Genomic DNA, 26,172 nt, shown 5'->3' on the forward strand with positions numbered 1-26,172 from the left:
AGATATACCTCCAACAAAAAAGCAAATACACCAAAAAGGCTTTTAAGCATAGTAAAGGAAAGTAGAGGTATAGTCTAAAGAAGTTAGGGGGCTGGAGGGAGGGTAACCAAAACTGCAACAGTGAATACACTAACATCTACATTTATGTTAAGTGTACACAACTGTACTATGTTCTTCGTGTTTCACTGTTGCAGTCATTACATTTGGGTAGATTCCCAAAGCTGTGGTTGGGAGGAGGAATGTAGATAGCATTAGGGCCAGCTATAAGACTCTGCAAGACTGCAGTGGCAAAGCCAGCTCTGGATTTAGAGAAAATTGGCAGATAATGCTTGGTGAAAGTACGTACAGAACTCCAGGTAGCAGCTTCTACGATGTCCCTGGGTAGGGGCACCTCTGAGAGAGGCTGCAAAGGTAGATGCAGCCCTGGTGGAGTGAAGTCGGATCCCCTGGGGGATAGGTTTTCCATGGTGCTTATAGCAGAAATTAATGCAATGGCTTATCCATTTAGAAATGCTTTGCTTTGAAATATCCTTCCCCTCTGCCCCTGCAGCAAATGCCACCAGCAGTTCAGATTTCCTTTGAGGTTTAGTCCTGTCCAAGTAGAATCCAATGTGCACATCTAAGGAATGCAGTATCCGTTCTCCTTTATTCCGTGGATTGGAAAGAAGGTTGGCAAATGAATGGACTGATTAAGAGCCTCACGGGATACCACCGTGGGCATGAAGGATGGATTGGTTCTGAGGGACCCCTGTCTGCATGAAAAATGATGAAAGGCTCCACTGCCATACAGGCCTGTAGGTCATATATCCTTCTAGCTGAATTGATTGCAAAAAGGAAAGCTGTTCTCCAAGAAAGAAATTTTAAGTCTGCAGTAGCAGCTGGCTCTAAAGAAGGTAGAGTGAGTTTCTCCATGACAAAGTTAAGGTCCCAGGCTGGGGTTGGAGCTCTCCTGGGTGGTCTCAAATTTTTGAGCCCTCTGAGGAACTGCTTGAGCAGTGGATGAGAGAAGAGGGGAGGTTCTGTGTTATGAGCTAAAATGGCTGAGGCGTGGATTTTAATGGAGGAAAGACAGGTCCTTGTGAAGCATCTCAATTAAGTATTGTAAAATCTGAGGTAAACTGGGCGCTGCTGTGCTCATCCCTTGAGATTGGTTCCAGGCACAGAATCTTTTCCACTTTTCAGCATGAGATTTTCTAGTACTAGGCCTCCTTGCCTCTAAAATGATATCAATCACAGGTTTGCTGAGGGATGGTAAAGGACAGATTAAGTAATTAGCCAGGCTGCAAGGTTCAGTGTTAGCCGAGTGTGCAGAATCCGGTTCTCCTGCTGAGACTGCAGGGAAGGAGTCTGAGGCAGGTGCCATGGAGATAACAGTGACACTGCGCAGGAGGGGGGTTAACAGTGCTGGCACGGCCAGTCTGGAGCAATCAAAATCATCCTTGGTTTGTCCTATTTGATTTTTAGTAGTACTTTGGAGAGCAGAGGCGGGGGGGGATAAGACTGATAGGTTTGTCCAGCTGAAGGACAGAGCATCCACTTTCCAGGCTGGTTTGTGGGGAATCCTTGTGCAAAATTTGTCCAACTGGTAGTCCTGGGGGAGGCAAACAGGTATATATCTGGGCTCCTCCATTTGCTTGTCAACATGTTGAAAATCCTTGGTTCCAGTTTCCACTCGTGTGGGTCCATGAGGTTTCTGCTTAGTCCATCTGCCAGTGTATTTAATTTTCCTGGCAGGAAATGAGCTTGTTGGTACATTTAGTAGCGCAAGGCTGTGTTCCACAATGCTATGGCTAGTCTGCAGAAGGGGTAAGAATGTGTACCCCCCCCCCGCTTATGTACCACAACAGTGGTGTTCGTCTTTACCATTAGTTGTCCTGGAAGAATGTGGTCCTTGAAGGCTGTCAGAGCATTCTGTACAGCTAACATTTTTTTGATTGATATGCAGGTGCATTTGACTTGGGTTCCATTTGCCCAGAACGCACTTCCCCTGCCAGGTGAGCCCCCCATGCATAGTCTAGTCTGTTAGGGTTTGGGGTGGGGTGGTGGTGTGGGTAAGTCAGTTCAGTTTGGTGGGGGGCTTCTGCCCACCAAAGGAACTCTAGGCATAGGAGAAGACCTGGAAGGTGCTGGAAAGAATACTAAATCTAGGAGGCTGAACTTATCTTCAATCTTAAGAACTTACTCAGCCTTGTTGCCAAACAGAAGGAGCATCCAACAATTTAGTAATGAATCAAAACCACATTGCAAAGTATGTTTTCCAACTTGTTCAGCAGAATGCATTAAATCCTGTAATTCTTTATTTTCCAGAGTCAGGAATAATTTTCTGTTTAAGCAGTCCAATAACATGTTGCTGATACTTTAACATATGAAACTGGCAGTTTAAAGCCCTAATGGCCAAGGATGCAGAAGTGTAAACCTTCTTAGACTCCAGGGCGCTGAATAGATGGGGTATCAGAAGGGGTAGGATTTTTAGCAGTAGAAGCCTTAATGTCCTTTGTGCCCCTGTGAAATAGTCTCTGGAACTGCAATAGGATTTTTAAAAAGGAACTTGTGGGACTCTGGAACCCTGTAGTATCGGTCAGGTTTTCTGTGAGCAGGAGGCAGGGAATCAGGGGCCAAACTAGATTCCGAAAAAGTATCAATGTCCAGTACAGGAGGAATAGCTAAAGGCCTATTTTTGAATCAGAAAAATCATGGCTTTCCCAGTGGAAATGCTCCCTTAGAGTATGTAAGGTTTCCCCCAAAGAAAAATCCTCAGGAGGGGAAGCAGAGGGAATGGAGTTTCTTTGCATCAGAATCTTCATAAGCAGATAAGGGCAAATCCAGATCAGAAGAATCTGGAACAGAATCCTGACCAGAAGATTGATATTCAACTTCCGTCCTAGGCCTCTTAAAAGGGGGGGGGTATAGTCACCCCTAATTAGAGTTATTAGATATTCAGCTATTCTTGTTTTTTTTTTAGACATACAGGCCTGAGCATGTGGCCTGGGCGCAATTTTTTTTGGCATGGATCGAGATTTAGGCCTAAGTAAAGGAGGCATCTGTTTAAAATGCAAGTCCGTAGGCCTGAATACACCCTCAGAAGCAGGTGCCTGCACAGCGGCTCCGGACCCATCCAAGGTAGAAACATCCGCGGGTTCCATAGTTGGAGCATCTTGTGGCATACTGGACTCCAAATAGGTCTCAGTAGAGGCCTGCGAATCAGAAATAGCGGGTATCAGGGGTTGCGAAAGCGCCTCACTGAGCACCACGAACTGGCGACTGGCTTAGAAGAGTCATCGGCAGTTTTGGACCTCGGCGGCCTATCTTTGCATTTTTTCAGAATCCCGGTAGTCAGATGGCTAACCGATGACATTTCTGGATAATTGAACTGAGAACAGAAATATTTAGAGGCGAAAATATACAGACTACGGATAGTGCACTGATTAAATAAAGCACAAAACCAACAGCAAGGTATGTCGTGGTCAGGGCCTAGGCAAGGAATACAGTACAAATGAAAATCTTTGAGGTATTTGCTTTCCACAAGTAATGCAATTACTAACTTACTGACATCGGGAAGGAGCAAGAAAAAGTTTCCCCAACGGGGTACTTGGCTTTAGTTGAAGACTTTGGTTCTGAAACTCTAAACGAAAATTTCAGGAGTCTGCTGACCGGCACTTGCGAACTGCTTTTGCTTCGGGCACCGCACAGCAAGAAAGACTGATGTAATGGCATCGGCTGCATGTTTTATACCCCTGACGACATGGAAGAAGGGACAGCAGCCAATACAGGACCCAAGACTTTGTTAATCAGGCCAACTGAGGGCTACCTGCAAGCAGATAACCCAAATGTAATGACTGCAACAGTGAAACACGAAGAACATCTGCCTGCCTATCGTTAGCTGTGTGGACTGAAGCCACCATTATAGGATATTCTTGCAGGTGTCTGAGGATCTTGTGTGATATAGGTAACTCCTGTATGGACCACTGAGCAAAGCGTAGCCAGTGTAGTACTCATGTGTAGACGTCCCAGTGGAACTAATGTTATTGCAGCTGCCACTGAACCCAGAATCTTTAGAACAGATTTTGCCTTTACTCTTAAGAGCAAGAGTGACACTTGATGACACAGTGTTTGTACTCTTCCATGAGGCAGTTTTGCTACCATGTCTTGTTTAAATCTGCTCCTATGAAGGTAATATGCTGTGAAGGCAACAAGGCAGATTTTTCAAAATTTACGGTACTGCCCACTTCAGAGCATAGGTGAATGGTGGTGTCCCTTGCCTTGGTCAGTAGATGCTCGGTGGAGCCAGTCTACATATAGAAACACCCAGAGACCTACACAACTCAGGAGAGCTGTGACTACTGCCATGCATTTGGTAAACAATCTGGGGGGCTGTAGTGAAACCAAAGGGAAGAGCTCTGAATGGGTAATGACAGACTCCCAACCGAAGTGCAGATATCTCCTGGATCGCTTGTCCATCTTTATATGGTAGCATGCATCCTGAAGATCGAAGGAACACATCCAATTGTCTCATCCCAGAAAAGGGAGTACAGACTGCAGTATCACCATCCAGAACTTTGCTTTCTTGGACTTGTTCAGTCTTCTGAGATCCAAGATGGGTCTCCATTCCCCCGTCTTTTTTGGAACCAAGAACCTTAAGTTCTGGATCCGATTTGGTCTGCGGGGACTTCCTGGATGACTCTTTGCAACCTTTGAATCTCCAGGGTTGCTTGATTCCTTTGACAGGGTGGAATGTCTGGGATTGATCTAGACTGTGGGGGTGGGGTAGAAAAGGGTATGATGTATCCCCTGGATATTAGACTGTACCCATTTGTCGAGTGATGTTTAGCCAGGCTATTGGATACAGTGAGTTTGCCCCCGATTGCCTCCAGAGGTGGACAGGCAGACCTTTCAGGAGTGCTGGAAGGGCTTGCCAGAGAAAGTACAGTTGTGTACACTTGCCATAAATGTAGATGTTAATTGTGAATTGTGTATTCACTGTTGCAGTCATCACACTTGGGTTATCTGCCTACAGGTAGCCCTCAGTTGGCCCGAATACCAAGTCTTGAAGAATTTGTGGCAGGAGGTGGATGTTTTTCTGGGGGAAAGGGAATGGGCTTTTTCCTCCAGGAAAGTATCTCTTTTGGATGATACTCCGTACCCTGGTCTGAAGTAATGGTTTTCCAGATTGGTAAACAGTGGGCTAGGCAGGCTAAGAGACAGATGGGCAAGGCAGCCACGCATTGTTGGGTGCATTTCTGTCCTGAAAGGACTGTCTAGGACTTGGTTGAGAGGTGGCAGGTCTGGAGGAGGGTAGTTCCTGTAATACTTAGGAATAGGGGACACAAGCAAATGCTTGATGTCCTGCAGTTCCTTGCTTTTCTCGTGCATTTTTTTTTCAAAAGCTCTGCAGACAGTTTTCCACACAAAAGGTTATGGTCTAAGAGGGCATCCATAAAGTACAGTTTTGTACCTACCATAAATGTAGATGTCCGATAGACATGCAACTGCAGTCATAACATGTGGGTTGTCCTGCCTTAGGCAGCCCTCGGCCGGATTCCAAAGTCTGGGTCCGACGTCGGCTGATGTCGCATTTCTCTCCGACGTCAGAGCGGCTGGAGTACATGAGCGTCAGCCGACGCCATTTTCTTCAGTGTTTCTTGCCCCAGATGCCAGGTGCCCTCCAAGGAAGGCTGTAATCAAACTGGAAGACAAAAACAGGATTCCAAACAAATAAAAGAGCAATAAAACAAATACACCATAACAGATATCCCCAGCTAAGAGTAACAGGGATAGGAGTGGACCCTAGGCATAGAGGGGTATGGAGGGAGGGAAAATCTGACTGCAGTTGCATGTCTATCGGACATCTACATTTATGGTAGGTACAAAACTGTACTATGTCCTTCAAGAATGCAACTGCAGTCATAACATGTGGGTAGAATACCATAGCTTAGCTGGGGGAGGAGGCATGCTCTAGGAAAAAGAAGGTGTGGCAATCAAACCCTGCAGGACTGCCGAAGCAAAGCCTGCTCTGGATCTGGAGAATAGAGGGAGATTGTAGTGTTTGGAGAATGTATGCACGGAGCTCCATGTAGCAGCTTCTAGAATGTCCTTGGTAGGCACCCCTCTTAGGAATGCTGTAGAGGTGGCCGTAGCTCTGGTGGAATGTGGTCTGACATTGGCTGGAACAGTCTTTCCATGAAAGGAATAACAGAATCTGATGCAATGTCCAATCCATTTTGAAATATTCTGTTTTGAAATTGCTTTTCCTTGGACTGCAGGGGTGTAAGCTACAAAAAGTTGTTCAGACTTCCTACTGGCCTTGGTTCTGTCCAGGTAGTATCGAAGTTGTCTGTGAATGTCCAAGGTATGCAACAGTCTTTCCCCCTTATTCTCAGGATTGGGGAAGAAAGCAGGCAGATGAATTGCTTGATTTAAAGAAACCCTAGAAACCACCTTTGGCATAAAAGTAGGGTTGGTCCTTAATGAAACCCTGTCTCTGTGAAAAATAATAAAGGGTGGTATTGTCATTAGGGCCTGTAGCTCCGAAACCCTTCTTGCTGAGGTAATTGCCAACAGGAAAGCTGTCTTCCATGAGAGAAATTGCAAGTCAACTGTAGTTGCTGGCTCAAATGGAGGTAGAGTCAGTTTTTCTAGGACAAAATTGAGGTCCCAGGCTGGCACTAGAGCCTTTCTTGGTGGCTTAATGTTCTTGATTCCCCTGAGGAATTGCCTTAGTAAAGGGTGTGAAAAAACAGGAGGATCAGTGTTGTATCTAGCTGAAATAGCAGATGCATGTATCTTTATGGAAGAATATGAGAGGCCGTTCTTTAACATATCTGCCAAATATTCCAAGATGAGTGGGATGTTCAACAATGATGTCCCTTGCTGGTATTCCAATTGGTAAATTTTTTCCACTTTGCTAAGTAAACCTTTCTGGTGGATGGTCTTCGAGCCTCTGTTAGTATCCGCTGAACTTCCTTGGAGAGAGATAGGCTGAAGTTATTTATGGGATCTCCCAGGCTGTTAGCTGCAGTGTCTGAAGATTTGGATGCACTGTTTCGAAATTGTGTTGAGTCAAAAGTAGAGGCCATTGGGGAAGGGCCCACCTCCTGGTGTGACATAGGCTCTGTAGTAGTGGGTACCAGTGTTGTCTTGGCCAGTCCGGAGCCATTATGATTCCCTTGGGTGTCTCTGCTTTGATCTTTAGTAATACTGAGGTCATCAGTGGCAGAGGTGGGAATGCATAGATTGTTAGGGAGTTCCAGTTGAATGAGAGGGCATCTATTTTCCAAGCTTTTGGATGGTATGCCCTTGTGCAGAATTTTGGTAGAAGATGGTTGAGGTGAGAGGCAAATAGGTCCACTTCTGGCTTGCCCCATGTCGAAGTGCATTGTCTGAAGGCCTTCGGATGTAACCTCCACTCGTGTGGATCTGTGAAATTCCTGCTTAGGCTGTCCGCCAACACATTGTCTTTTCCTGGAACAAACTGGGATTGTAACTGCATGTTTAGGCTCAGTGATTTCTCCCAAAGATGCATTGTCAGTCTGCAAAGGGGGTAAGAGTGGGTGCCCCCTTGCTTGTTTATGTACCACATCACAGTGGTGTTGTCTGCCCGTATCAGTAAATGGCCTTGCTGGAGTTGGTGTTGAAAGGCCTCGATGGCATGCATTACTGCCAGCATTTCCTTTTGGTTTATATGCAGATGTGTTTCCTTTGGAGTCCATTGTCCTTGTATACACCTGCCTTCCATGTGCGCCCCATCCAAGGTCTGAGGCGCCTGTGGTCATGGTCTGTGTTATCTGTGGTTTTTGAATGACATACCTGTGTTTGCCTGGCTCACCGAGGCCCACCATAGGAATTCCTTTTGTAGGCATGGAATGAGCGGTATGATTGTCTCCAAGTTGTTGCTGTGTTGAGACCAAATGCTTTTAGGTACCATTGAAGCTTTCTCATGTGTAGTCTTGCTAATGGAACCAGGAGAATGCAGGATGCCATGTAACCCAGGGCCTGTAGGAATCTCCTTGCAGTCATCTGGGTGAGTTTTGCTAAACCTTTGAAGTAATGAGTTAACTTCTCTTGCTTGTCTTCTGTCAGGTAAGCCATCTGAGAGGCTGTGTCTAGTTTGGCTCCTAAGAAAATTATTTGCTGGGATGGCTGCAGTCTTGACTTTTGGAAGTTGACTGTGTATCCCAGAGCTTGAAGTAATCGTATGACATAATCCAGGTTTTTTGTCAACATCAATTTGTCGTCCGCTTGTATGAGACAGTCGTCCAGGTACGGGTAAATTTGTATCCCCTGGTGCCTGCAATGAGCAATTACTGAAGCCAGGCATTTTGTGAATACTCTGGGCGCAGTAGATAAGCCAAATGGCAATGCTGAGAATTGATAATGCTCTGGCCCTGCAAGAAATCTGAGGTATCTTCTGCAGCTGTGTCTGATAGGGACATGCAGGTATGCCTCCTTGAGGTCCAGAGTAATCAGCCAAGACCCCTTGCCCAGCATGGGAAGGAGTTGCTGTAAAGTCAGCATTTTGAACTTTGGTACTATGAGAAAGGTGTTTAATGCGGACAAGTCCAGTATTTGTCTCCATTGAGATTCTTTTCTTGGAACAAGGAACAGTCTTGAGTAAAACCCCTGATCTTGTTCTTGTTGTGGAACTCCTTCTATTGCTTTCATCCGAGTCAGCAGAGTGATTTGCTTGATAGCCTCTGCCCTCTGGTGTTGTGGTAGTTTTGGCATGCCTTGTTTTCTTGGTAAGGTATGAAAATGAAACCTGTACCCTCTGTCTATAATGTCCAAAATCCATTTGTCCTTTGTCAGTCTGTGCCAATTTTCTGCAAACAGAGATAATTTCCCGCCCAAGGGAGCTTCTATTTGTTCCCTGGTAGGCGGTAGTAAAGTCATTGAGATTGTGGTTGTGGGGCAGGTGAAACCCCTGAGTCACTTCTTTGGTTTCCTGGCTGCCATTGTTGTCCACTGTAAGGGCCTCTGAATTGGCCTCTTCCTTGGCCACGTCTGTTCTTACCCCTTTGAAACTTTTCTGGATTAGGAAAGGACCAGTTTTTTGAAGGCCAATTCCTACTGAATCTGGGGGGTTGAACCTGGAGGAAATCTTTCACCGTCTGAACTGATTTTGCTTTTTCTTCGATGGTCTTTAACACATCCTTAGCATTCGCACCAAAAAGCTTGTTCTTTTCCAAAGGTGCATCCAGAAGTTTTGCTTTTACATGATCTGGTAGAGGTTGATCTTTTAACCAAGCATGTCTACGGATGACTGCCCCTGTCATAGCTGCCCTACATGAAGCTTCCAGTGCATCATATCCACACTGCAGGAAGGGATTGCTAACTTGCTGAGTGTTATGTACAGCTTCCTGCAAAGTCTTCCTGTCTAAAGGATCAGGAGTGGCTAATGTTTTTTGTAAATCTTCTAACAGATAATCCTGATATTGTAACAAATGAAAAAGGCAATTTAAAGCTCTCATAGATAAGGTAGTGGATGTGTAAACCTTTTTGCCCCATCTCTCTAATGACCTAGCTTCCCTGTTGGAGGGCAAAGGATTTTTAGAGGTGGAGGCTGAAACTCCTTTAGGCCCCTGTGAAATAGTTTCCAAATCAGCAGTATGGGCCCTGAATAAATGGGAATGAGTTTCTGGGACCCTGTAATACCTGTCTGGCTTGGCTGGAGCAGGAGGAAGGGAATCAGAGGTAGTACTAGAATTAGAATACAAATCATCCAGAACATCAAGTACAGGAGGAATAGCTAAGGGCCTGTGCTGGGGCTTCTTAAGGAAAGTCCTAAGGCGTTTCCTAGAATCAGAATATTCCTGACCTTGCCACTTGAAATGTTCCCTCATGGAGTGCAGCACTTCCCCAAAAGAAATATCCTCAGGAAGGGAGGCAGAGGGGATGGAATCTTCTGCATCCGAGTCCTCATAGGTCTGGAAGAGCTCTTCCTGGCTATCAGAGTGGACAGAGCCCTCAGAATCTTCATCTGAAGGAGTAGGGTCAGAGGGTTCAACCCGGGGCCTTTTATCAGGAGGCTGGGATCCTCTATCAGGATGGGCCTGTGAACCTCTAATCATGGAAATTAAATCAGCAGCCATGGACATAAGTTGTGTCTCTGGAGTAGGCTGAGGTAAGGATTTAGAAGTAATATGCTTTGTTTTGCTGGCTGCCTTAGCCCTAGTGTAGGCCTTAATAGACATGGCCATGGGGGGGCCTGGGAGCTCCACGTGCAGGAGGGACCTTGTCTACAGCAATGGTCTCTGGCATTTCCTCGGTTTCGGTATCGGGAGGAAAATCAATAACTGGCGGAGTAATGTCTGGAATCGGAGACGTTGGTAATGCGGTGTCTTCGGTTCGGAGCGGTGGAGAGAGTCTCAGAGGGAACCGGAGCACTCGCGCTAGGTTTTGGCATTGAGTCGGAAGTAGACGCGGGCCGAAGATGTCGATCCCGGTCTTTGCGCTTTTTGGGAGTTTGCGATGTCGGAAGATCCGACGGCATGGTGTAAGCAAATTTATTGCCGAAAAAATCTTCAGTGAACTCCGCCCGGCGCCTGAGTGCACTTGTTGAAGCGAGCACAGGCTACACAGGCCGAGATGTCGTGGTCTGGGCCCAGGCAAGGGAGACAGTAAGAGTGGAAATCCTTATGAGGTATTTGTTTACCACAAGAAAGACAATTGTTAACTTTTTCAGTAATTTCGGACATCGGCTGAGGCAAGAAAAGGCCCCCAACGGGGTACTTAGCTTTTTTGATGACTTCGGTATCGAAGAATACAGGAGCTGACCAACCAGCACTTGCGAACTGTTTCTGGCACCGCGCGGCAAGAAAGACTGAAGAAAATAGCGTCGGCTGATGCTTATGTACTCCAGCCGCTCTGACGTCGGAGAGAAATGTGACATCAGCCAACGTCGGACCCAGACTTTGGAATCCGGCCGACCGAGGGCTGCCTGAGGCAGGACAACCCACATGTTATGACTGCAGTTGCATTCTTGAAGGACATCCTTAGTTTTGAAGTATTCTGGAAGAGGTTGTAGGCGCAGTCAAGAGCATCTGCAGAGGACAAACAGAAGCTGCTGACCTAGCAGAGACCTCTGCAGCATCACAACTACACTTAACTGAATGTCTGGCCATCTGTGAAGCCACAGACAATTTAGAGGTTATGTGACTTGGTAGGGCAGTTAGTTGTGGCAGCCATGACATTAGTAGCTTGTGAGACAAGGTCCAGTGCATATTTAACCATGTATGTCTGGTAATTTATAGCATGGAAGGCAAGGGTGCAAGAGGTGTACAACACCAATCCTGTCCATGGTTTTGCTGTCCATCAGTAGGCAAGAGAGATGCAGAGTGCATAAGTCTGAATTGCTTGCCTGGAGACGGCAATAACTGCAGGATCTGCCAAGGGGGTTTAACCAAGAATTTTTGCTCATCAGATACCTTATAAAACCTGGTCTTTTAGGTGCAGGTGGTTGAGAGTCTAGGCTTTCGGATGCAGAAGTAAAAGCATCCAGATAGGCAGGTAAGACTGGGGGATGGCTGATGGGGAGGTAGACTGCTTGAATGAGTTCAAAATACCTCCTCTGGGTGTCAGTCATCTGGGTAGTTTCACATTTAAAGTGCTCTGTTACTGCTTCACCAAAGGTAATGTCCTCTGGTGGCGAATCCCCTTCAAAAGATTCATCTGGTGAATAATATTGTGAAGGAGAGGCAATTTGATGCGTAAGAAATGGACTCTTCAGAAGAGTAGAAAGGTTCCAGTCCCCACGCTCTTCTTGGGCAGTCTGCAAGGGAAGAGAAATGGCAAAGGCACAGGTATAGTGGAGTAGAGTCTGTGGGCCATAAAGGCCTGCATTAGAGAGCTAGTGAAAGACCGCCAGGCGGACTCCTTCAGGTGTACGAGTCAGATGTTTAGTTTTCTGTTTGTTTCATAGGCATTAGTTTGGGAGAAGTCCTAGTCTCAAAAGCTTGAGTCTCAGGAATAAGTCTCTGAAGGCCGACCGACTTTCTGGTTCCCCCTCAACTTCAGCAGGAAGAGACATCTGGGCTATCTCCGTGGATGTGCAATCTCTGTGGATGTACAGGCCTCAACTTCTGAAGCGGTTTCCTCAGTGGAAGCCAAAGTAGTTGGTTCCGACATCCCTGAACTCCTACATCAGAAGCTGGCAGGACATCAGATTGCGGAGAGGAACAGAAGTAGGCCTGGAAACTTTGGCTTTTTTCCTGCGGTGGTTCAGTCGGAGCAGCCAAACTGGGGTCCATTCTAAGTGCAAGCCTTTTGAGACGTCTGTTCTCCAAATATAAATTTAGTGCAGCCAGACAGCTGCAAAAAGTCTTCAGTACGAAAGACTGGCAAACTGAACATGCAGTATGATCATGTTCCTTCCTACGACAAAAGACGCAACGGTTGTGGGCATCTTCATGTGGTATCAGACAGCCACAACTGCATTTGCCCTTTTTAGCTGGCATCGGCTAATATAAAATACAGCTAACCAAGCTCAAGCATAAAGAAGAGCATAAGGTTTCCCCAATGGGGTACTTAGCTTTTTGAAGTCTTCTAGAGTAGGAGCGAAGCGATGTGACATTCTCTGCGGCTGAAAAGTTCTGAGGTCTGTGCGCAGAAGTCACATTTAAGGTCCCTGGTTTATGGCTCTACATGCGATGTCCCATGCACCTACAGCAACCAGGCTTAAGCTTTTGTATAGGAACAGACGTTAGGTCGCCTGAAGCAGGAAATCCCACAGTAAGAATACTGCAACATAGGAATAGGACATCAATCATTGCTACTATTGGAGCTGGCTGGGTCTTGATGGCCACCAGGCGTCACTATTATCCTGTTGGCATCTTCAAGATGCTTTTTTTTTTTTTTTTAAAAACTTACTTTAGACAAGTACTAGATACATTCAAGATATACAATATAAAGTTTAGTAACTGGATACATCTGAGAATAGCAGTTGTGAAGCTTGTGTTCCACAGACTCCACAGTACTCCCTTTATCCTCCAGGCTTTTTGAGCACATTCAAAGAAAAAGGTTCAAACAGCAGCTTATCCAACATTGTACTTAGGAGCAGCACACTGGATCTTCATCTAGCCCTGGATGCTGCATCAGCTTAATCATACTAACATACCAAAAGAATGCTTCAACTACAAATATGTATTTGCAAAGATTTTCTACGGTTACTATATATATATATATATATATATATATATATATATATATATATATATATATATATATTTATTTATATAGATATATATATATATATATAGATATATATATATATATATATATATATATATATATATATCCTGTAACTGCTTGAAAACAGATTGGTATTTGAAACAGTTTAGCAATTCAAAGCCAGGTGATATTAACCTAGCCCAGGGTGAAGGATGCTCAGTTGGGTGGGTGCACTACAGTCATAATATGAAGGATCTCTGCAACATGCAGTCTTTCATATTCCAATACTGAGGTTTTATACAAGAGTTAGCTACAGGACACATCGACCAAACCCTTTGCTACTTTATAAAGTCCAAAACTAAGCACAAAGAAAGGAAACCATTCCAATCAGTTTAACTCTTGCCAGTTAAGGCAAGCTTTAAGTTAGAATTTTTTTTTTCTGGTGTCAATCTTCATTGCACTGCATTGTTACACTGCTTTTATTCATAACCATTACTTTATACCACAACTTATTCTCTTTTCTACATTAACAAACCAACACACATTTTCATCATTTTATTTAATGCACACTAATTCATGTGGTTACAAGACATACAGTCCAGAAAACCATTAAGGAGCCTAGCCCACATTCACAAAGCCCCTAAGGCACCGTTTTAAGTGACTTGTTCAACATCACAGAGTAGGCAAATAAAGGTGATAAAATGTAAACCCTACAACCTTGCCACAGGAAGCGGCTCATTAACAGGTCAGAGTTAATGATCAAAACTATCAGATAGGACTGAAGGCCACAATCCCTATATTAAGAAGGTAACCACTTATCCATTAGGCCACTAGGAATATGCCACACTGGCCCTGAAGGGACCCTCTGCCCCCACAGACAAAAGCAGCACATTACACAACCCACAGCCATGACATCATACAAGCTAAATGCCAAAGCTTGAACAGGTTGCACTATTTGTGCAACTTGCTCTGCTTACATCCACAGGTTGATAAAATCACATCTGTTGCTCTTACAAAGAGAGCTTAATTTCTTAAGTCAGACGTTACACAAAAAATCCTACAACTGAGCAAAGAACAGTCACTGGTTCTATTCTTCAGCTCAATAAAAAGTTGTGTACTCAATGCTCCATCTGTTTTGTCCATTTTCATTCTTCCTTAACTGATGGGTTTTGATCAGATCCCTCGAGCCCTACTTGGCCACTGCTAAAGCTCATGGCAACCACAAACTCGAGCTTCCTTACATAATGCTCCAATCCCCAGTACCTCAGATCTTGTTTGCCAATTTACTAGAAAGAAAAAATATTTGTAGACAGAGGAACACTATCATGAGCTCAATAGTAAAGACAATGTCTATAAACCAATTTTTTCCAGGAGTTGAGAGGATGGAGGTTGGTGGGTGGGAAGTTGAATGAAAATGGACAACACAGATGGAACGTTATGGTGAGTTCATAACTTCTTTATCCGATGTTGTCAATTTAAATTCTGTCCTCAACAGATGGGGCAGAGCCCTCAACTACCTAAAATCCCAGGTGGACTCAGTATATTGAGCACAGTTGAACCAAATGTTGCTCTACTTCTGGTGACCAAGTACAATCTGTAATAAAGGTTTGAGGAGTGGCCCAAGTTGCTCCAGCACAAATCAACCATGGCAAGTTCCACAGTTTTTCAATCTAGAATATCCATTGAGCTAGCTGAATGGGCTCTTACGGTTGGGTATGGTAATACCCAACAAATGAAAAACAGTCAGCCGTCTGGCAAAGGTTACTTTGGCAACTGGTTTTCTCAATTCTACTTCTGGAAATGAGAAACAATTGGTTAGATTTTCTGAAGTCTTTAGTTCTATTTAGGTAAAAACAATTGTCTGAACATCCAATAAATGTAACATTTGCCCTGTTAGCAAAGTTAGGAAAGAATACTGGCAAATGAATTTGCTGTCTATCTGTGGGGTATAGAGCAGCAGAAGGCAATTGTTTAAGTTTTGTCAGCAGACTGCAATAACTACTGGTTCTGCTGGAGGACTTTTTAGGAACTGGGTTTCCTGGGAGATCTTATAGAAGTGGGCAGGGTGTTTTGAAGCTGGAGGTTGAGAGTCTGGGGACTGAGAAGCAGCCAAAAATGCATCCTTGAAAGCAGGTAGCAATAGGGGCACAGCAGGAGATGGTTGCTCCATTTGTGAAAGTCAAATGCCTGTCACTTAAAAATGCTCCCTCACGAGGGAGATTGTGCCTCCGAAGGTGAATTCTTGCCCTGGGGATTCAGGAGTTATGGGGGGAGTCCTTTGGGGAAATGAAATCCTTGGGGGAGTCTATTTGAGATTCATAAGGAATGGATTCCTCTGAAGAGTAGTCTTCCTCAGATACCTCTAAAGGTGGTAAGAAAGGCCAGGAGGTAATTGTTGAGTCTGCAAAGCCTGAAATGCCTTAAAGAGGCTTTGTGAAAATACTTCCCACCCAGGAACTGGTTGAGGCTCTGGATGTTTAACTTTGTTTTTTTTCTCTTCAAAGGGGTAGCCGGTGGAGAAATTGGAATAGTGTTTTGGTGGAAGTGTAGGAGCAGGGCCTTCCAACTGAATGAATCGTGGTTCCCCTCATTCCATCAGGACAGATAGAGGATGTACCTGAAGTTTCTGCCATCTCGGCTTCCATTGAGGTGCCTGGGCCTTGGTTGGAAACGAAGGTCTGAAGATCCCCAAGCTTTCAGCCTCGAGAATCTGCTCTGACACCTGAGGCACAGCATATTTCCTTATTTTTTTGGCCTTCCTCAGCGGCTCGTCAGATGGGCCTACTCCCCCCATTCCATACAGAGCGCAAGTAGTCAATCAGATTTTCTAAATACAATTTTAATGCGGCCAGGTGGCTGTGAAGCATCTTGGGGTGAAAGGATTTGCAAATGGAGCAGGAAGTATGGTAGTGGGCCTTGCCTAAGCAAAATACGCACTTCTTGTGCATGCCCTTGTGAGGACCGTCTGTCACACGCACACTTCCCCTTTCTAGTTGACATATACATCTTAAAAGTAATCAAAAAGGAAAGAAAAACCCAACAGGGCACTTATCCGTACTGATTGATGATGCTATCTGGTCTGGAACGGAAACTGTAGTCAGTGGTCTGGAAAAAATGCAATCTGCTTTCGGAACTGGCAAACAGGAGTCAGATGTTCATTGCACAAAAATTCTGCAGGGTTCATGCAGATGTCATTTATACCCTACGTTGGTTTATGGCCCTGACAAGGGACATCACATGTACTCCCATGGAGCAAAGACTTTGGTATACTGGCCGGATGGCTGTGCTGCAGGCAGCAACCTCCCTACTGTAATGAATACTGCAACGTGAGAATAGGACATCATATTCGCCCTTAGCAAAGTTAGGAAAGAATACTGTCAAATCAATGGACTGATTGATATTACATTCTGATACCACCTTAGGAAGAAAGGATGCTTTAGTTCGTAAGGTAACTTATCCTTGTGAAAATAAGTATGGACATTTTGAGGACAATGCTTGAATCTCAGAAATTCAACTAACAGAAGCAATAGAACCAGAAAAATTTTCTTCAAAGAAGAATATTTACGGTCACATTTAGCTGTTGGTTTGAATGGGGAATGAAGAGCTTGCAGCACCAGATTCAAGTCCCATGGAGGGAGTAGAGTCTTGGAAAGGAGATCTTTGGAGTCCCTGTCCAAAAAGATTTGCAGAGCTTATGAGAAGCCAGAGGAACCCTTAAATTCACATGAACTGAACCTAATCTGTTGAACTAGCTCCTTTAAAAAGTATAGCAAAAATTCCAGGATGTTATGTAGGAGAGCTGAAAAAGGATCTTTTTTTGGTAAACCCAATAAATAAACCCTTTCCATTTACTGGAGAAGAGCTTCCGTGTGGTGAGTTTATGAGAAGATAAAAGTACATGTCAGACAGGTAAGAGAGCATAGGATGTCTGGCTATTAATGTAATTAGACAAGCCAGGTAGTCATCCTAAGGTTTGATAAGTTGGATGAATCATGCCTGTTGCGCGAGACAGAAAGTCTAGCCAATGGGACCAACCGGATGCCATGTACCAGACTGCTTCCTTGCTGTGAGGTGTGTTCTGCAAGCTAGCTGAGAAGTATCGGGACAGAAAGCTCTGCCTTTCTGGAGAAAGGAAAACTCTTTGGGTAGATGTGCCCAGTAGAGCTCCTAAGAAAGTAATATGTCTTGTGGGTTGGAATTGTTTTTTCCTTGATGTAAATCCCAGAGAGGTTAGGAAGGTTTGGACAAAGGTGCGATCTTGTAAGTTTCTCCTTGGTGTCTGCCTGGATGAGACAGTCCAGATAAGGGGCATGTTTAACTGTCTGCAAAAGGCAATGACAAGCCAGGCATTTGGTGAGGACTCTGGGAACAGAGTACGAGCCAAAGGGGCAGAGCAGAGACTGAAGGTGCTCAGCCTGCTCTGAAGCGTAGGAAACTCCTGCAGGACTCCCTTATGGGGATATGGAGGTAGGCATCTTTTAGACTTAGGGTCACTAACATTTGGTACCAACATAGGCAAGAGCTGCTGGAGGGTTAGCATTTTGAATTCTGGCACTAGGAGGGACAGATTTAATGTGGATAGGTCTAGAATAGGGCACCAGGTGCCCTCTTTTCTGGGTACTAGGAACAACCTAGAGTAAAAGCCTCTGGCACTAGCTCCACTGCTCCTTGAGCACAATTTTTGAATCCAGCAGATGGCCTTTGCCCTCTGATGTGTTGCTATTTCTGGAAACCCTGAAATCTGGGGTCACCTATGAGAGAATCTGTACCCTTGGGAAATAGTGTTTAGGACCCACTGATCTGTTGTGGCAGCTTGCCACTTGCTTAATAGGAAAAAGCCTTCCTCCTAGCCTGTGGGTGGGGGCAGAGTGGGTGTCACCGTGTAAGTGCAATCTTTCCCTCCCAAAGGGGCAGTCAGTTGAGAAGTGCTTGGAAGTTTTAAAAAGTCATTGAGACAGTTTACCGTAGGGGGAGTTCTATTACTCCCAGATTTGGAAGTGGAGGCCCCCCCACTGCTTAGTCCTGTGCGTCCCATGGGACTGAAGCCTGGGTGCTCTGCTGGATCTGGGTTTGGACTGAAGGTCTGGAAGAGGCAGGAAAGGACCAATTCTTAAAAGGCCAATGCCTACTAAATCTTGGGGGGTGCACTCTTTAAAAGTCTAACAGTTTGCACAGATTTAGCTTTTCCCTCCATCTTTTAAAGAACTTCTGCCTTGTTGCCAAACAGGTGGCCCTGATTTAAGGGAGCATCCAGTAATTTCGTTTTAACATGATCTGGCAAGGATTGCTCCTTAAGCCAAGCATGCCTTCTAAGTACAGACCCAGTTATCACAGGCCTGCAAGATGCCTCTAATGAATCAAAACCACATTGCAATGTACGCTTACCAGCTTGTTCAGCAGAATGCATAAAATCCTGTAAATCCTTATTTTCAGCACAATCAGGAGTCATCATTTTCTGTCTAAGCAATCCAATAATATGCAACTGATACTTTAACATATGAAACTGGCACTTCAAGGCCCCAATGGCCAAAGTTGCAGAAGTGTATACCTTCTTACCCCATCTATCCAGCACCCTGGAGTCTATCAGAGGGGGTAGGATTTTTGGCAGTAATAGTTTTAATCCCCTTGGGTCCCTGTGAAATGGTTTCAGGATCCGCAGTAGGATTTTTGAAAAAGAACTTGAGTTAGGAACCCTGTAATATCCATCAGGTTTTCTGGAAGCAGGAGGTAGAGAGTCAGGGGCCATGCTAGATTCCGAAAAGGCATCGTAAATGTCCAGAACAGGAGGGATAGCTAAAGGCCTGTGCTGAAGCAGGAGTAAGAAATCCCTAAGCCTCTTTTTAGAGTCAGAAATCCTGACTTCCCCTCCCTGGGAGTATGCAAGGTTTCACCAAAGAGAAATCCTCTGGGGGGAAGCAGAGGGAATAAAGTCCTCAGCATCAGAATCCTCATAAGTAGATAAAGGTAAATCCTGGTCAGAGGAAACAAATTTCAGAATCCTGGTCAGTATAAGCAAACTCAGTCCTATGTCTTAGAGGGGGGAAGGTTGGCTTCCTCTGATTAAAGTAATAAGGTCTTCAGTCATTCTTATCATTTGTTCTTTAGGCATAGAGGCCTGACCATGCTGTCTGGGCGTCTGTTTTCTAAGCATGGTTCGAGTTTTAGGCCTTGAAGATGGAGCTGGTTTAATATGCAAGTCAGTAGGCCTGAATACACCCTCAGAAGCCTGTGCCTGCACAGCAGCTCCGGACCCATCCACAGTAGAGACATCTGCAGGTTCCACAGTTGAAGCATCTTGCGGCATACCAGACTCTGAAAGGGTCTCAGTAGAGGCCTGCGAATCTGAAGTAGCAGGCATCAGGGGCTGCGAAAGCACCTCAACCGGGCGGCCTGTCTATCTTTGTGTTTCTTCGGAATGTCGGTAGTCGGACGGCTTACCGAAGACAGATCAGGATAATTGGAGAGCACCAAAAAATTTAGAAGCACAAATATACAGACGACTGACAGTTCGTGGTTTAAATAAGGCACAAAGGTACGTCGTGGTCAGGGCCTAGGCAAGGAATACAGTATGAATGAAAATCTTTGAGGTATTTGCTTTCCACAAGAAATGCAATTTACTTTAACTGACATCGGTTTAGAGCAAGAAAAAGTTTCCCCAACAGGGTACTTAGCTTTTAGTTGAAGACTTCGGTTCTGAAACCGAAACAAAAATTTCAGGAGTCTGCTGACCGGCACTTGCGAACTGCTTCTGCTTCGGGCACCGCACGGCAAGAAAGACTGATGTAATGACGTTGGCTGCATGTTTTATACCCCTGGAGACCTGACGTCACAGAAGGAGACCGCAACAGACGCAGGACCCAAGACTTTGTTAATCAGGCCGACTGAGGGCTACCTGCAAGCAGATAACCCAAATGTAATGACTGCAACAGTGAAACACGAAGAACATCTGAAAGTGTTGAGATCCTGCCTTGAAATGGAGGCATTTCCTGCATGATTCCCTGATGGGCCTCTCAGATCTAGGGTGGCTAGCGAAGCTTCCTTGGAGAGCATGGGTAGCAGCTGCTGGAGGGTGAACATTTTGAAATTTGGGATCACCAGGAAGGTGTTTAGAATGAATAGATCAAGGATGGGGACAGCACCAGGTGCCTCTTTTCTGGTCACCAGAAAGTCTGGAGTAGAAACCTTGACCTCTGTCCTGCAGGAATGTGCTCTACTGCCCTCAGAAAGCAGGGAAAGGATTTGCTTTTGAGTCTCTGCCAACTGGTTTGGATATCAACCTGTGAACCCTTTTGGGGTTGGAAGGGTGTGAAAGGAAAAACTGCATCTCTGAGACACTGTTCAGAACCCAGTGGTCGTTGGTAATGGAGGCCCCGGTGCTTGCGTGAAAGTCGTTTTCCTCCTAGGGGTAAGTGAGCGTGGGCAGAGGGAGTGGGGGAGGGGAGTCATTGTGAATTTTTACCATAAGGGGGTGGCTTAGAACTTTCTGGTTTTGAAGTGCAGGTAGTCCACTGCTTAGATCTCTGCATTCCCTGTGGCTGTTGCCTGTGGGGGGGGGGGGGGTCTGGTTCCCCAGGGCCTAGGCTGGACTGGCTTGTTGGGAGCAGGAAAGGACCAGTGTTTGGTGGGACAAAGCCTGGTAAACCTGGCTGGCTAGACCTGTAAGAAATCCGTAACTTTGCATAGATTTTGCTTTTTCTTCCATCTTTAAGACCTTTTCTGCCTTAGTGCCAAATAAGATGTCTTTGTGCAAGGAGACATCCAACAATTTAGATTTGACATGGTCTGGCAAGGGCTATTCCTTAAGCCATGCATGCCTTCTAATAGCAGATCCAGTGACTGCTACCCTGCAAGAAGCTTCTAGGGCATTAAAACCACAGTGCAAGGTGTGTTTAGTTACCTGACTTGCAGAACGCATTAACTCTTGTAGTTCCTTAGATTCTGCCCAAGCAGAAAAGGAAGACAATTTTTGTTTGAGGAGTTCCAAGGTATGTTGCTGAAATTTTAGCATATGGAGCTGAATTTAGTGCCCTGATAGGAGTAGCTGAGGTGTATACTCTTTTACCCCATCTGCCTAGTGCTCTGGAATCCCTATCTGAGGGGGTGGGATTCTTAGCACTGTTTGCTTTAATCCCTTTAGGCCCTTGATAAATTACCTCAGGGTCAGCAGTAGGGCTTTTAAAAAGAAATGTGTGAGCCAGGGACTCTATAGTAAAGTCTGGTTTTCTGGGTGCAGGAGGGAGGGTGTCAGAAGTAAAGCTGGATTCCAGGAAACCATCCTCCAACATCCAGGACTGAGGGGGTGGCCAAGAGTACGTGCTGTGGAAAATCTAGGAATAGCAGGGCTGATATTCAAGCATTTGCCCTTGCAATGGCACCACAGTTAGAAATATCCCCAGAAGAATTCAAAGCATCACATTGGCTGGATGGCTTCCTTCAGCGATTTGAACAGTGTCCCCAAGATCGACAAGTGTTCAAGCTGGAAGGTACTTGTTAAACCTGCACCTGCACTCACGACCTTTGTTGATGGCATCGACTTTTTTAAATACCAACTCTCAAACATGATTGCTAGGGATGAAACTGCAGTGTTTATGAGCAAAGATCTCAAAAAATTGATCAGAGGGGTGCCTCAATATACATTCACTCCACTAGTTACAAAAGTGCACGCGTTACCTGTATTTTGGCAACTTGTCTAAATGGAAAAAAACCCCACCTCTAATCATTAGTAAGGCCAAGAAAGATAAGACTGAATGTATTTCAGGCATTTACATTCTTGAAACCAAAAAAGCCTGGTGCACACAAGCAGTTCTAAGAAAGTAGACTGATGTAATGCTGCCACTTGTTCTGCAAGGTGGCGAAAGATGTCTGCTAGTCTGGGATTCAGCCAGCACTCACCACGCTAGACATGAACTTCCTTGCACAGAGAATAGATCAAATAAAGATTCCCGCAGGAATGACTGCTCATCTCCAGACTCTTGATATTGCAACAAGCAACCCTCATTCAAGGACCATTTGAGATGGAGCTCAATGACTACAGCAAAAATAGAATGGAGAGAAATCAGTGTGGAAATTCTGTGAAGCCTAGTCTGCAAGAGGTTGTGACTTGGCTGAAGAATTTATGTGATAAAAATCACTGACAGCTGTGTTGCCTATGCACTACGACCAGGCTACATGGACAAGCAGTGCTCACTTAAGGAGAGCTCTATTGCTGGGCATGACAAATTGGGGCCAATGGTTCAACAGGAAATAGAGTTGCAAGAAATTTAGGCCGGAATTCGGGGTTTGGAGACTTGACAATGTTCCAGAAGACGATACGACTATTTGAATAACTTTTCAATTAGAGGCCACAGAATGGATTGCTACTATTGTACATGAATAAATGTCGATTTTTGTACATGAACGTCAATTTTTGTACATATCCCCCTATAAGCCCTCATGCGCATTTCAGTGGGGGGAAAATGTATAAGACCCAGTCTTATTTTCGGGGAAATACAGTACACTACGTGTACAGAAAAAAGGGGAAAAAGGAAAAATTACTAGAAGTTGCAAAGATGTACAGGAGAGATTTTAAGTAAAACAAAAGGCAAGATGATGGGCAATTAGGTAAGGGATTAAAGAATAAAATGAATATAGGAATTTGAAAGGTTTTTGTACGAAACAGAAAATTCAAAACTTCACAAACTTGACTGCTTGAGAGTAACTGTCACCAGGTCTTTCACATACAGTGGCAAACTACATCTGAGGTACTTGGGATTAGAGCATTACGGCTAAGGGAGAAGCTCAAGAGTATTCGGTTGCCATAAGCTTTAGCGATGGCAGAGTCAAACCTAAGGGATCTGATCAAAACCCATCAGTTGAGGACAGAATGAAAATGGACATGAGATCCTGCATGAAATCATTAAGAAAAATGTCTAATAAATTCCAGGGCTGGAAAAACTACTGAACAAGATCATAGATTTCTAGGCTATAGACCCATAGGTGATTAAGCCTAGACATTTCATCCCAGTGTAATACCACAGAAATGTTAGTTAATAGCCAAGCTTGCATTTAGTAATGGCTGCTCATGTCCAGGATGGTTGTGGGCGCTATCGCCTGCAAGAGTTTAGAATGCCTCATTCACATGTCCAGGTTCCTCTTGACCAGCGTTACAGAGGTGCACTGTTTTACATGAATAAGTAGCCTATTCCAAATACGTGCTAGTCACTGGGATATAAATAGGATAAGCTGGAAGAACAGATTGAAGTCACAGGCCATACTTTAGGTCCCTGAAATGGGTAGCCCTAGTCCCATTTGATTTACAGATATGCAGCTAGTTCATTTGGGTCAGAGATTGCCCTGTAAGCCAGGCACTAGTCTCCTCTAAGAAGTCTATACAATAAAGTACAGTGACAGGGACGTGGTCTGTGTAAGGCACGTGCTGCAGTCTGTTGATCTTTGTTAGAAACCTCAAGGTCTCTACAATTGCTGCAGGTGCTTTGTACAGTACATGCTGAATGGGGGAGGGTTGTACTCGGACTGATTAGTGCAGAGTAGAGGGGTTATAACCTCATGCTCGAGGTGATGCCTTTACTAATCAAGTGTGCCATGCAGAAAGCTTTCCTTACTACAGTAGAGACATGGTGGTCAAAGTTAAGGTTGCAGTCAACTTGTGATCCTAAGTCCCTTACCAGGAATAACTGTCGCTGTTCTCCATTCAGCATGAACAAAGCCAGTGGCAAGACTATGACTGAAAAAGGTACTTAATGCTTGTTCATGTTTTAGCCTGTTTAGAGGACAGCCTGGGATGCCATCTGGTCCATAGATGCATTTTTTTTGCCTTGGACAGGGCTTTGATGACCTGTTCAGATTTGTAGGGTGGGATGAGGGGAGTTTGGGGAAGGTTTGGGCAGGATAAGGGAGTGAAATTTTTGCCAAACAAATCAGATAGCAGGTTTGCTATCCCTGTGGGGTCAGTGTGAGATACAGTTTGGTCACTAGTTCTGCACATGCGTGGGTCCTACGGTCTAGGGTACATATGCAGCTGTAAAAGGCCTTATGGTTATTCTCAGCAGTGCTTCCTAAGCTTTACTCAAAGAAGCTCTTCGAGGACTTAACAAGTTGTCTTATTTGCCTGTTGAGGCTAAGAGGGGTGATTTTCCATTGTTGGGGGTTTCACTTCTACTTTCTTGGACAGCAACTGTTTGCGTTTATTGTAGTTTGTTGATGCTGGATGTCCATCATGGAAACTTGTTCTTACTTGGGGCTCTGGCTTTAATTTATTCTGGTACAGCAGAGTCTATACACTTATGCATGTGACTGTACAGGGCGTTAGCATAAGCTTGGTGTAATTACCACTTCCAGCTGGAGGTGGGGCTTGGAATACCTTTATACCCTCACCTAGGAGGGTATAGTTTGGTGAAGTTTTCAGTTTGATTTTGCCTTTTGAGAGTTCTGGTGTTAGTATCAGCTTGAAGGTGACCGATCTGTGGTCAGATTTAACTAATAAGGGCCCAACAGTTGTAGTGCAACGTGACATCAGTGAGGACCAGATCTATGTTTGTTCTTGTTGGGGTATGATCAATTTGTTCCACGGCATTTAAGTTAGTCAAGGAACTTTTGTGCTAGTGAGTCATGGCTAGTGTAGATTTCCCAGTTTATGATAGGATAACCAAAATCCCCTATAATCAAAGTGTATGGCAATATTTGGATTGTCTCCAGTTTGGTCAAATACGCTTCTCGTGTGGATCATGACCCATGGATGGGGGATCTGTAACTGGCTATGGCTTGAATGGGGGAGGTCTTACCCACAGTAAACTGAACTTGGAGCAACTCCATGGAGTTGTCCAGTTTAACTAGACAGGAGGTGAACTTATCTCCAACATAGACAAAAACGCCGCCTCCTTTAGTTTTCACACATTCATTTTGTGGTTTGAAGGCGTGGAAGACATTGTAGCCTTGCAAGACTCTACTACGCCTTGAACCAGGTTTCAGAGACTGCACAGACCTCTACATCTTCCAGTTACAGAAGCGCTTCCAAGGCGTGCAGTTTTTGGTTTATGCTCCTAGCATTTAGCAGCATGACCTTTACTTTGTTATGACTGGCAAATTTCACGCAAGTGTTTGAGACCTTGCTTAAAGCACTATGGGGCAGGCAAGAGCCTCTGCCAGCAGCCAAAAGCCTAGTGGTGCCAGACGCAAACTTGTCTCAGGCAAAGCAGCAATGTTTGTTTACCACTGCTTCCCACGGTGACAGGAACTGGATCCCTATGAATGACACCATCCCTAAGGGATGCCAGTTTACTTCTTACTCACTCTTGGATGATCCTGCATCCAATTTTTAGACAACTGGTGCAGAACAGATGTCACTGCCATGTTCCCAAAGAATTCCACGAATGAACTCAGCTCTTGTAGATATTTCAACACTCTTGAAAAAGACTCAAGTACCCCCCCCCCCAATGAGATGGGCCACTTTATAAAATCCGAAACTGTAAAGTACAAAAACTGAAACAGTAGTATGTAATACTAGCTCTTCTACTCTGTGCTGCACACCACACCTTTCATATGTGAGCATTAAGGAAAAAATTGCACATTGTAAGAAAGGAAAACAGCAGAAGGTGATACCAAACACTTCTATGTGCCTGGATGACCTCTAGTTCAGCAACTAAGTACAGCTCCATGACTCGGACTTAGTATCACCTGCAAAGTCATCACACCAGAAATTCAATGACTGGGACCTAATCATTGTAGATTCTGACCAAATGTCCTGTTCACAAAGTAGAATTGCCAATGACTAAAAAAATAATGAAATGTTCATACAAGTCTTTCAAACAAAATGCCATACAAATAGGGAACTTCAACTGACCAGTGAAGCACTCAACAATGGAAAGGGTACACTATACTGCCAGTACCATGGCAGTGTTCTTGGTTTAACAGCTAATAAGGATAAACAATTAACAGCTAATAAGGATAAACAACTTACTTGATTAACAAAAAGAGTAGTCACAAACTTTCCTGGCTTGAAAATTTCTACAACCT

The 26,172-nt window shown here is 44.7% G+C and overlaps 1 long non-coding RNA gene across 1 annotated transcript in view; it reads right to left on the minus strand.

The window, feature by feature from the left end:
• Window positions 1-26,172, minus strand: part of LOC122798017 — a 117,045-nt gene extending 90,873 nt beyond the window's left edge. The window contains exon 1 of the long non-coding RNA XR_006364203.1: window positions 26,117-26,172. This is a non-coding gene — a long non-coding RNA (uncharacterized LOC122798017). The remainder of the gene's footprint in view (window positions 1-26,116) is intronic.

The sequence above is a fragment of the Protopterus annectens genome, chromosome 1.part0, assembly GCF_019279795.1.
Source record: "Protopterus annectens isolate FY-2018-M chromosome 1.part0, PAN1.0, whole genome shotgun sequence".
Lineage (NCBI taxonomy): Eukaryota > Metazoa > Chordata > Ceratodontiformes > Protopteridae > Protopterus > Protopterus annectens.